Here is an 11,969-nt window from a genome sequence, read left to right as displayed (position 1 = left end):
ATAAATATTATTTTGTGATCAGCTGCACATAGGCATTGTGCCTTTCTGTTCCTCTCCTAAGAATGTGATGGTCAATCTTGTTGGTCAATTTGACTGGATTGAGAAGATGCCTAGAAGATTAGTACACTTCTCTGGATATATCTGTGAGGCTGTTCAAATATGTTCTGAATGTTGACAGCACGATCCATGAGGATTTTGGTTCATGATTTCAGAACTTACAGTCTATAGGTAAGAGGTTCCATCGTTTCTGGGACTCTAACTTCAGAAACTACAAACTAAAATAAACCCTTCCAAACTTTAAATATTTGTCCCCATGATGAAAAACTAACACAGCCAACAAGCCGAGTTTTGACATCCACACAAGAGATGATCATGCCCTACTTCTTGGGAAAGAGAGAACTGAGATACGAATTTTCACCCTCTTTACATGTTTTCTCTGGACCCACAACTGACTACGAGGCCATGGCTGCTTGATCAGGAAGAAAGGCTTGGCACCTGTGAAAGGAAAGTTGACACATCCTAGCCAGATGTGCACTTGACCAGCGTCCCAGGACAGCACAAGAGACTTCAATAGTTTCATTTGCTTCTGGTAATACTCTGACAAGGAGTTGGCAAAGAAAACTCTCAGTAATTTAGAAAGACCTCTTTGGAAGTAAAACTTGGCAGATGGTGTTTACAGCCTTGCTTTGAGTCTCCTATCAGAGTGAGTGCCAGATGTTTTCTTCTGGTTTCTAAGATCCAAAAGATTCCTTTACCCAAACAACAAAAAGTCAATACACAGTTAAATATGAGCACATGGGCAAGTGAATCCTTTTCCAGGTCGGCATTGTTTGCTTTCTGATGAGTAAAGCCCAAATATACTTCATACCTCTGGACCTTATAAGTTGCTCATTCCTCCTCTCACAGATCAGCATACCCATCTGCTTTAAGATGATGCTCAAGTGGTAGAGCGCTCGCCTTGAGCTGAAGAGAGCAGGGACAGCACCCAAGCCCAGAGTTCAAGCCCCACGACAGACCAAAAAAAAAAAAAAAAGATGATGCAGAAATCTCTAACTTACAGGATATGTGTCTGTTCACCAGGATCTACCTCTAAGTCCCAACATGGCCATTAAATCAATAGGTAAGATCAAATAGCAGCATGAATAGCCAGAACTGACAAAACTGCAGGAAGAAAAAAATAAAATAAATAAAAATAAATAAAAATAAAAAACTGAAGGAAGAATTATAAACTAAAGGGATGGTAGAATATAAGTCTCCATCAAAAGAGGGAGAGATGATCAATATAAAGCCTTTCCTGGAACATAGGGTTTAACACTTGGACAAGAAACTTGTGAAGAGGGCTGGGAAGGTGGCTCAGTGGTAGAGCGCTTCCTTGCATTCTCAAGGCCCTGGGTTTGATTCCTCAGCACCACATAAGCAAAAAGAAAAAAGCCGGAAGTGGCACTATGGCTCAAGTGGTAGAGCACTAGCTTTGAGCTGAAGAGCTGAGGGACAGCGCCCAGGCCCAGAGTTCAGGCCCCATGACCGGACCCCCCCCCCAAAAAAAAAGAAACTTGTGAAGATAGCCTGGTGCGGTGGCTCACGCCTGTAATCCTAGCTTCTCAGGAGGCTGAGATCTGAGGATTGCAGTTCAAAGCCAGCCCGGGCAAGAAAGTCCATGAGACTCTTATCTCCAATAAACCACCAGAAAACTAGAAGTGGCGCTGTGGCTCAAGTGGTATAGTGTTCGCCTTGAGCTAAAGAGCTGAGGGACAGCGCCCAGGTCCAAAGTTTCAGGCCCCACGACTGGACCAAAAAAAAAGAAAATAGGGGGGCAGATGGGCTGGAAATGTGGCTTAGTGGTAGAGTGCTGGCCTAGCATCCATGAAGCCCTGGGTTTGATTCCTCGGTACCACATAAACAGAAAAAGTTGAAAGTGGTGCCATGGCTTACATGTAAAGTGCTAGCCTTGAGCAAGAGAAGCTCAGGGACAGTGCCCAAGTCCTGAGTTCAGTCCCCAGGACTGGCAAAAAAAAAAAAAAAAAAAAAAATTAGAGGGCAGAGAAGAGTAAAGTTAAAATGGGTATGATACAAAAAACCCAGAAAACTCACTGAGTATTTCCTGCAGAGAAGCTCTGAGCCATGCTCTGATGAAAATTTCGTTGACATGGAGAAACTCTTATGAGAAACTCTTTCACTTTCAGAGCATAGATTTTTTTTTTTTTTTGTCAGTTATAGGGTTTGAACTCAGGGCCTGGGTGCTGTTCCTGAGCCTCTTTGTGCTAAAGGCTAGAGCTCTACCGCTTGAGCCATAACACCACTTCTGGTTTTTGAGTGGTTAATTGAAGATAAGAATCTCATAGGGACTTTTTTGCCCAGGCTGGCTTTGAACCATGATCCTCAGCTCTCAGCCTCCTGAGTAGCTAGGATTATAGGTGTGAGTGACTGGTGCCCTGCCAGAAAATAGCTTCTTTTTCTGGGGGGGGGTGGGAGGGGAGTTCCAGTCATGGGGCCTGAACTCTGGGCCTGGGCGCTGTCCCTCAGCTCTTCAGCTCAAGGCTAGCGCTCTACCACTTGAGCCACAGCGCCACTGCCGGCTTTTTTCTTATGTGGTGCTGAGGAATTGAACCCAGGGCCTCATGCATGCAAGGCAAGCACTCTACCACTGAGCCACCTTCCCAGCCCCAGAAAATAGCTTCTTGATAAGCACTACCAGATAGCAATAACTATCAGAAGGGATATACATTCAATTAGAATAATGAATTATAAGGTTGAAAGAACAGCCAGAGAAGCCTGACCAGCAGGCAGCTATGGAAAAAGCTAACAGTATACTATATTCCTGGGGACAAGATGGCTCAAAAGGATACTATTTAACCTAGATAATCAAAAGAAAAATAGACTAAAAAAGAAATCTAGACTAAATGATTTGCTTAGTTTCTGGACTTGAATCAGTTTGGAAATCTGGAATCCAATGACTAAAGAAGAGAAAAGCCCCTGAGATACCTTAATAAATGTATATAAAAACGATATCCCCAGTCATTCTTCAAAGAGATCTACTACTTGGGCAGACAAACGAGAAAGGGAAGCCAGGGCTTGGTAGATGTAATCCTAGCTACTCAGGAGGCTAAGATCTGAGGATCACAGATCAAAGCCAACTTGGAAAGTCCTTGAAACTCTTTTTTTTATTATTATTATGAAAATACCATACAGAGGGGCTACAATTACGTGGGCAAGATAATGAATACATTTCTTTTCTTTCTTTTTCTTTTTTTTTTTTTTGGGGGGGGGTCCGGTCATGGGGCCTGAACTCTGCCTAGGCGCTGTCCCTCAGCTCTTCAGCTCAAGGCTAGTGCTCTACCATTTGAGCCACAGCACCACTTCCGGCTTTTTTCTTTTTGCTTATGTGGTACTGAGGAATCGAACCCAGGGCCTCATGAATGCAAGGCAAGCGCTCTACCACTGAGCCACCTTCCCAGCACCATGAGTACATTTCTTATCAAGCATTGTTGCCTCCTCCTTTGTTTCCCCTTCTCATCCCTTCCCATCTCCTCCTCTCCCCCCCCACCTCCCCCCCCCCCCCGCCCCTCTTATATCTCTTTTTAACCACCAGAAAAATGAAAGTGGCCCTGTGACTCCAAGTGGCAGAGTGCTACCTTGAGCAAAAAAAATTCAGGGACAGTGTCCACACCTTGAGTTCAAGCCCCATAACAGACAAAAAAGGAAGAGAGAGAAAAAAGTGTGTGTCTGTGTGTGTGTGTCGGTGCATGTGTTTGTGTGTGTGCACACGCGCACATACACACCAGTCCTGAAGCTAGAACTCAAGGCCTGAGCACTGTCCCGAGCATTTTTTCTCAAGGCTAACACTTTACCACTTGAACCACTTTTGGCTTTTTAGGGGTGTTTAACAGGACATAAGTGTATAAGAGTGACCAGATGCCAGTGGCTCATGCCTATAATCCTAGCTACTCAGGAGGCTGAGATCTGAGGATCACAGTTCAAAGCCATCCAGGGCAGGAAAGTCCATGGAACTCTTATCTCCAATAAACAACCAGAAAAACGGAAGTGGCATTGTAGCTCAAGTGGTAGAGCACTAGCCTTGAGCTGAAGAGCTGAGGGACAGTGCATCAGGCCCAGAGTTCAAGCCCCATGACCAAAAAAAGAAAAAAAAAAGTGTGGGCTGTGAAGGTGGTTCAGTGCTTGCCTTGTATGCATGAAGCCCTGGGTTTGATTCCTCAGCACCACATAAACAGAAAAAGCTGGAAGTGGTGCTGGAGCTCAAATGGTAGAGCACTAGCCTTGAGCTGAAGAGCTGAGGAACAGTGCCAGGCCCAGAGTTCAGGCCCCACAAACAACAAAGAAAAAAAAAAAGAAAAGAAAAAAAAGAGTGTAAGAGTGTCACAGACTTTGCTTCTCTGCCTGGCTTGGAACCACAGCCCTCAGAATGTAAGTAATATTTTCTTGTGATTTGAAAGTTAAATTTCAGGCTTTAGATATTTTTTGTTGTTGGTTGTAGTTCTTGAATTCAGGGCCTAGGTGCTGTCCTTGAGCTCTTTTGCTCAAGGCTAGCACTCTACCCCTTTGAGCCATAGCACCACTTTGTTTTTGAGTGGTTAGTTGGAGGTAAGAGTCTCATAGGGATTTTTCTCCCTGGGCTGGATTCAAACCATGATCCTCAGATCTCAGCCTCTTGAATAGCTAGGATTGTAGGCATGAGCCACCAGCACCCAGCCAAGCTTTAAAAAGTTTAAGTGAAGAAGTGTCACTGTGGCTCAAGTGGTAGAGCGCTAGCCTTGAGCTGAAGAGCTGAGGGACAGTGCCCAGGCCCAGAGTTCAGGCCCCAAGACCGGACCACAAAAAAAAAAAAAAAAAGAATCAGGGTCAAGGACCAATAAAGATGTTCTCTGTCTTTTGAAGGTTTGGCTTAAAATTTTTCAACTTTGTGATCGTGTAGAAGCAATGCATTCAATAGAAGCTGTATTTTGAGCTGGGTGTGGTAGTGCAGGCCTAAAATCCCAGCCTTTGGGAGGCAGAGACAGGATGATTACAAATTCAAAGTAAGTGTAACCTACAAAGTAATACCCTGTCTTTAAAAAAAAAAAAAAAAAAGCTAGGCACTGGTGGCTTATGCTTATAATCCTAACTACTCAGGAGGCTGAGATCTGAGGAACACAGTTCAAAGCCAGCCTGGGCAGGAAAGTCCATGAGACTCTTTATCTCTAATAAACCACTCAGAAAACTGGAAGTGGCAGTTATCGGACTGCAGAAATGCTGAAGATGACAGGTAGTTTTGTTTTTGTCAGTCATGGGGCCTGAACTCGAGGCCTGAGCCTTGTTCCTTGGCTCTTCAGATCAAGGCTAGCACTCTACCACTTGAGCCATAGTACCACTTCCGGCTTTTTCTGCTTATATGGTGCTGAGGAATCAAACCCAAGGCCTCCTGCATACAAGGCAAGCCCTCTACCACTGAGTCACCTTCTCAGCCCTGACAGGTAGTTTTGTACATGACACTCAAGATGCCATAAACTAAGCCTGATTAAAAAAAGTCTCTCTATATAGCATGGGAAAAAATGACGTATCTTATAGCTGTCTGGGATGTGACTTTAAGTGATGGAATCCACACGATGGATTCAAACACAAAACCAACTCAGGAAAATGAGTAGTGTACGTAGTTGGGAAGGAAAGGGTGGGAAAAGAATGGATGTTCTGGGCTGGGAAGGTGGCTCAGTGGTAGAGCGCTTGCCTTGCATGCCTGAGGCCCTGGGTTCAATTCCTCAGCACCACATAAACAGGGGGAAAAAAAGCCGGAAGTGGCACTGTGGCTCAAGTGGTAAAGCGCTAGCCTTGAGCTGAAGAGCTGAGGGACAGCACCCAGGCCCAGAGTTCAGGTCCCACAAAAAAAAAAAAAAAAAAAAAAAAATAGAATGGATGTGCTAGGCACCAGTGGCTCACACCTTAATCCTAACTACTCAGGAGGCTGAGATCTGAGGATCATGGTTCAAAGCCAGCCGAGGCAGGAAAAGTCTATGAGACTCTTATCTCCAACAAACCACCAGAAAACCTGAAGTGATGCTGTGGCTCAAGCAATAGAGGGCTCACCTTGAGCTGAAGAGCTGAGGGATAGGCCCCAGGCCCAAAGTTCAAGCCCCATGACTGACATAAAAAAGAAAAAAAGAAAAAGAATGGATGTTTAAATTAGTGGGTGAGAGCTGCAGAGACCAAAGCCACCATATAAACATGATGTTGTCATTGGCTTTGCTTATGAATATACTCTAGAAATTAGTGGGGAGAGCCTCAAGCATACAAGGAGAGCAAGTCAAAGATCACCAATATGTAGATGATGCATTTGGATGGTCAGGACTTCAGACTTGTTCTGGAAAAAGACACTATGGACATTTGATGCAATAGAAAGCAAATGGAAATAGCAGGGGAGTTTGTGGGTGATGGGATGGAAATATATTTCAGCCTTGAGAAGCACAACTGTTACATAAAAGTGGTGAGCAGCCAGAAGCAGAGAGGGCATTGTCCACACCATTGTGGTGTACGACAGTAATCCAAGAGACTCGTGCATGAATGAAGAAGTCAAAATCAAGACTTTTTAATGACTGTGGTAATTAAATATGTTCCACAGGTACATTTAGTCTGCAATGTTCTTTTATTTGTCAAGTCATTTAAAACTAATATTCTAAGGATCAGGAAAAAAATTATGTGCAATCATAGCAATTGCAATTTTTTTGGGGGGGTCCGGTTGTGGGACCTGAACTCTGGGCCTGGGCGCTGTCCCTCAGCTCTTCAGCTTAAGGCTAGCCACAGCGCCACTTCGGCTTTTTTCTTTTTGCTTATGTGGTGCTGAGGAATCGAACCCAGGGCCTCATGCTTGCAAGGCAAGTGCTCTACTACTGAGCCACCTTCCCAGCCCCTGCAATTTATTTTTTAAATAATATAAAATGTTTTAAAAGCTAAATCAAAAATAAAGCAGACCACAATCACTAGCAGTTCACAAATGGTAAGTTTTATTATAATAAACTGTGAAATTAAAAAGAAAAAAAAAGGGGCTGATGGATTACAACTATAATCCTAGCTACTCTGGAGTCTGAGCCTCATGGTTCAAAGCCAGCCTGGGCAAGAAAGTCCTTGAGATACTTATCTCCAATTAACCACCAAAAAGCCAGAAGTGGAGCTGTGGCTTAAGTGGTACAACACCAGCCTTGAGCATAAAAGCTAAGGTACAGCCAGGCACAGATGACTTATGCTTATAATCCTAGCTACTCAAGAGGATGATCCTCAGATGAAGATTTCAGTTCAAAGGCAGCCCAGTCCCTGAGACTGTTATCTCCAATTAACCACCAGAAAACTGGAAGAGGTGCTGTGGCTCAAAATAGTAGAGCATTAGCCTTGAGCTGAAGAGTTCAGAGACACCGCCCAGGCCCAGAGGTCAAGCCCCATGACTAACCAAAAACAAAAAAAGCTAAGGGACAGTGCCTAGGCTCTGAGTTAAGCCCCAGTATTGGTACAAAAAAAATAATGAAAGAAGAAAGAAAACATTTAAACATTTTCCGCAAGTTAGTCAGGCTAGTAACATTGTGTGCAACACTTTGTTGTGATTCTGAGGAGTAGTGGCAAGCTACAGCTCTCAATCAACCAGAAAGCCATGAGGATAAACAACTGATACTCTATAGCTTGCTGTGTTGCTAAACAATGATATTTTGGCGGTTATGTGTATTAAATTCATGTTTGTTTTGTTTTTAAGACAGGATTTCAATATATAGCCCAAACTGGCCTATAACTTATAATTCTCCAGTCTCATTCTCCAGGGTGCTAAGATTATTAAATACATTTTTGTTTTGTTGGTGGTACAGGGGTTTGAACTCAGTCTTACACTTGCTTGGCTTAAATGAATCTTTGATTCAACTATACTTTACATTTACAATAGATTAACTGGGTGCAACTCTATTATAAATTAAGGAGCATTTATATATGTTTTGCACAGGATTAGGGTTCTATCACTTGTCTATTTGGATTTTTGTTTGTTTTCTTTTTGTTTTTTTGGTGATTAACTGCAGATAAAAGTCTCATGGACTTTCCTCCCTGCTGGTTTCAAAACAAGAATCTCAGATCTCAGCCTTCTGATGAGCTACGATTATAGGCATAAACCATCAGTGCTTGGCTTTTTTTTTTTTTTTTTTTTTTTTAATTTTGCCAGTTGTGGGCCCTGAACTCTGGGCCTCGGTGCTGTCCCTAAGCTCTTCAGCTCAAAGCTAGCGCTCTACCACTTGAGCCACTTCCAGCTTTTTCTGCTTATGTGGTGCTGAGGAATTGAACCCAGGACCTCAAGCATGCAAGGCAAGCACTCTACCATTGAGCCACCTTCCCAGCCCCAGTGCTTGGCTTTGTAGATACATTTCTTACTTTATAACGTGCTCTTACATAGGGAAGAATATTAAGTTTCTACTATTCCTCAGTTTTCCCAGAAACAGGAAAAGTAATGACTTGCTCTGAGTCTCCTAAGTAGTACAGATATTTTACCTAAATGCTTCAAGTTTGCAGAGCAGCTAGGGAGTGAGGAACTTCATATTTCCTTTATTTCTGTCACTGATTAGATGAAGAACAAATGGTATAATGAAACACATAATGTTAATAGTTTTTGCCCAGTGAAATGTATCTGTAATCCCAATTATTTGAAGGCTAAGGTGGGAAGATGGTTTAAGCCTAAGAGTAGGAGGCTAGCCTAGGTAACATAGACAAAAAGAAAGGGAGGAAGAGAAGGATGGGAGGGAGGGAGCAAGAGAAGGAGAGAGAGAGCTGGTTATAGCATATATTAATATGCCTATGATCCCAGCACTTTAGATGGAGAGGCAGAAGAATCAATGTCAGCCTGGGCTACATATCAATATCCTGTTTCAAAAACAAAAACAAAGCCGGGCACTGGTGGCTTAGGCCTGTAATCCTAGCTACTCAGGAGGCTGAGATATGAGGATCGCAGTTCAAAGCCAACCCGAGGAAGGAAAGACGATGAGATTCCTATCTCCAATAAACCATCAGAAAACCAGAAGTGGCACTGTAGCTCAAGTGGTAGATTGCTCTCCTTGAGCTGAAGAGCTGAGGGATAGCGCCCAGGCCCAGAGTTCAAGCCCACAACCAACAACAGAAAAAAAAAAAAAAAAAAAAAAGGCTGGGAATATAGCTTAGTGGTAGAGTGCTTGCTTAGCATGCATAAAGCCCTGGGTTCCATTCTTCAGTACCACATAAACGGAAAAGACCAGAAGTAGTGCTATGGCTCAAGTGGTAGAGTGCTAGCCCTGAGCAAAAGAAACTCAGGAACAATGCCCAGACCCTGAGTTCAAGCACCAGGACTATAAAACCAAACCAAACAACAACAACAAATGAACTGTGGCTGTTGGCTCATGCCTATAATCCTTACTACCCAGGAAGCAGAGCTATAGAGGATCAAGGTTCAAAGCCAGACTGGGCAGAAAAGACCTGAGATTCTGTCTCTAAAAATAACCATCAAAAAGCTGGGCTAGATGACAGGTGCCGGTGGCTCACGCCTGTAATCCTAGCTACTCAGAAGACTGAGATCGGAGGATCATGGTTCAAAGCCAGCTTGAGCAGGAAATTCCATGAAACTCTTATCTCCAATAAACCATCAGAAAACCAGAAGTGGCGCTGTAGCTCAAGTGACAGAGCGCTAGCCTTGAGCTGAAGGGCTGAGGGATAGCACTCAGTGCCAGAGTTCAATCCCCATGACCCCCCCCCCCAAAAAAAAAAGCTGGGCTAAAAGTGTTGCTCAAATGGTAGAGTGCTAGCCAAACAAGCATGCAGAGCAAGCACCAAAATGATAATAATTTTAAAAATTAACTGTGCTCCAAGCCTTTTTTTTTTCTTTTTTTTTGTCGGTCGTGGGACTTGAACTCTGGGCCTGGGCGCTGTCCTTCAGCTGAGCTGAAGGTGAGCGCTCTACCACTTGAGCTACAGCGCCACTTCCAGTTTTCTGGTGGTTTATTTGAGATAGGAGTCTCACGGTCTCTCCTGCCCGGGCTGGCTTTGAACCGCGATCCTCAGATCTCAGCCTCCTGAGTAGCTAGGATTACAGGTGTGAGCCACCAGCGCCCGGCTGCTTTTTTTTTTTTTGAAGGAGCTTCATTATGTGATCCAGACTGATCTGGAAATACTATGCCCAAGGGAATCCTCTGCCTCAGCCTCCTGAGTAGATGGAACTACAGCACACCCCACCATACCTGGCAAGCATTGTCTTTTATTCATCTTTGCATTTTTTTTTTTGGGTCCGGTTGTGGGGCTTGAACTCTAGGCCTGGGCGCTGTCCCTCAGCTCTTCAGTTCAAGGCTAGCACTCTACCACTTGAGCCACAGCGCCACTTCCGGCTTTTTCTTTTTGCTTATGTGGTGCTGAGGAATTGAACCCAGGGCCTCATGCATGCAAGGCAAGCGCTCTACCACTGAGCCGCCTTCCCAGCTCCTGCATTTGGTTTTTTTAAGTAAGCAAATTATTTCCCCCAATATTCAGGTTTCAACAGTTAAGTTTCATTTTACTGGGCATCACTGACTTTCAAATCAGAGCTGATCTAAGTCTAAAAGCAAGTATCTTATCAACTATACCTCCACTATGTTTATCTGGAGTTTTCCTTGGTTTGCTACTGAGGCTACAGGGTGGTAACTTTGCTTTCCACTCTTGGGATGAAAGGTAGCCTCATCAATCTCCTCACCTATATAATGAATCAAAAGGATCTATTTCTCAAACTTTTCTTCCTTCTGCAGTCTCTTAGTAAAGAAAGGTGGGTCAAAGAAAGGAACAATAGGGCTGGGAAGGTGGCTCTGTGGTAGAGCACTTGCCTTGCATGCATGAGGCCCTGGATTCGATTCCTCAGTACCACATGAGCAAAAAGAAAAAAAGCTGGAAATGACGCTGTGGCTCAAGTGGTAGAGCGCTAACCTTGAGCTGAAGAGCTGAGGGACAGCGCCCAGGCCCAGAGTTCAGGCCCCACGACCGGACCCAGAAAATAAAATAAAATAAAATACAAAGTCATGGTGCCTAAAGGAAAGTATATTTAAAAAAAAAAACAAATAATTTAAATCAACTTGCTCCTCTTCCTATATAGCCTATAAGTCTGTCTCATCCTAGATAGTAAATAGGAATCTCAAAAATCCATTTTTGCTCCTGATTTTTCATTATAGAAAGTACATTTAACTAAATCAACATGCCATCTTTACTAGAACTCTGCTATAATATCTTAACTTATATTTAAGCATAGCAAAATATTCCCATGCTCACCATAATGACTCAGCCTTGAACTTAAGTGAGGTCTGCTAAGGGGAGATAAAACTTCAAACATCTTCATGGGGAGAAAAACACTTTCACTCCTTCAACCTTAGTAAGTTTCCACCCACAAATAGATATTGCTTAGTGGCCAAAGACAAATGATCCCCTCATGATTGTTGATCTCCAAGGTATCAGGAACACAATGGTAGAGAGAACTTCTGTTTATAGAATTCCACTTTCCATAAAAATGATGCTATAACCAGAGGGCAGGGGATGAGGAACAGGGAAGGCTCAAGAAAGAAAGGCCTCAAGTAGATCAGTACTGGGTTTCCTACACAAAGCTGGGCAGAATGCATCAAAACAGGGCACAGATGGTCTTCCAAGTGATTAGAGAAATTAAATCCCCAGTGTATTTTGATCCTTATACAGCCAAACTCAGAAAGGAAGGGAGGGAAGAAGGGAAGGAGGGAAGGAAGGAAAAAAGGGAGGAAAGGAAAAAGATAGAATGATATAGAAGATCCTTTGACTCTTTCTCTAGGCCTGTCTTTTTTTGGCAAAATGTCATAGCTTGACATTCCTTCCCCAGAAGTATTAGACTCTCCCATTTCCCTCTTTTAATTTCCAGAATTATTTTTTGCCAGTAACATCATCCTATGACTCCCCTCATTTTCTTTCGGTTGGCTGATATATTAAGGAGACTTGACTAATGTCTTGGC

General features: G+C 43.4%; 1 pseudogene; it reads left to right on the top strand.

Annotated features, from left to right (window-relative positions):
• Positions 1-3,509: 3,509 nt before the first annotated feature.
• On the top strand, positions 3,510-6,578 carry LOC138817038 (fas apoptotic inhibitory molecule 1 pseudogene; annotated as a pseudogene).
• The last annotated feature ends 5,391 nt before the right edge of the window (positions 6,579-11,969 follow it).

Source organism: Dipodomys merriami, unplaced genomic scaffold (assembly GCF_024711535.1).
Source record: "Dipodomys merriami isolate MVZ:Mamm:240054 unplaced genomic scaffold, mDipMer1.0.p SCAF_11, whole genome shotgun sequence".
Lineage (NCBI taxonomy): Eukaryota > Metazoa > Chordata > Mammalia > Rodentia > Heteromyidae > Dipodomys > Dipodomys merriami.
The sequence above is the reverse complement of the archived record's forward strand: the minus strand, read 5'-3'. Positions and strand labels throughout refer to the sequence as shown.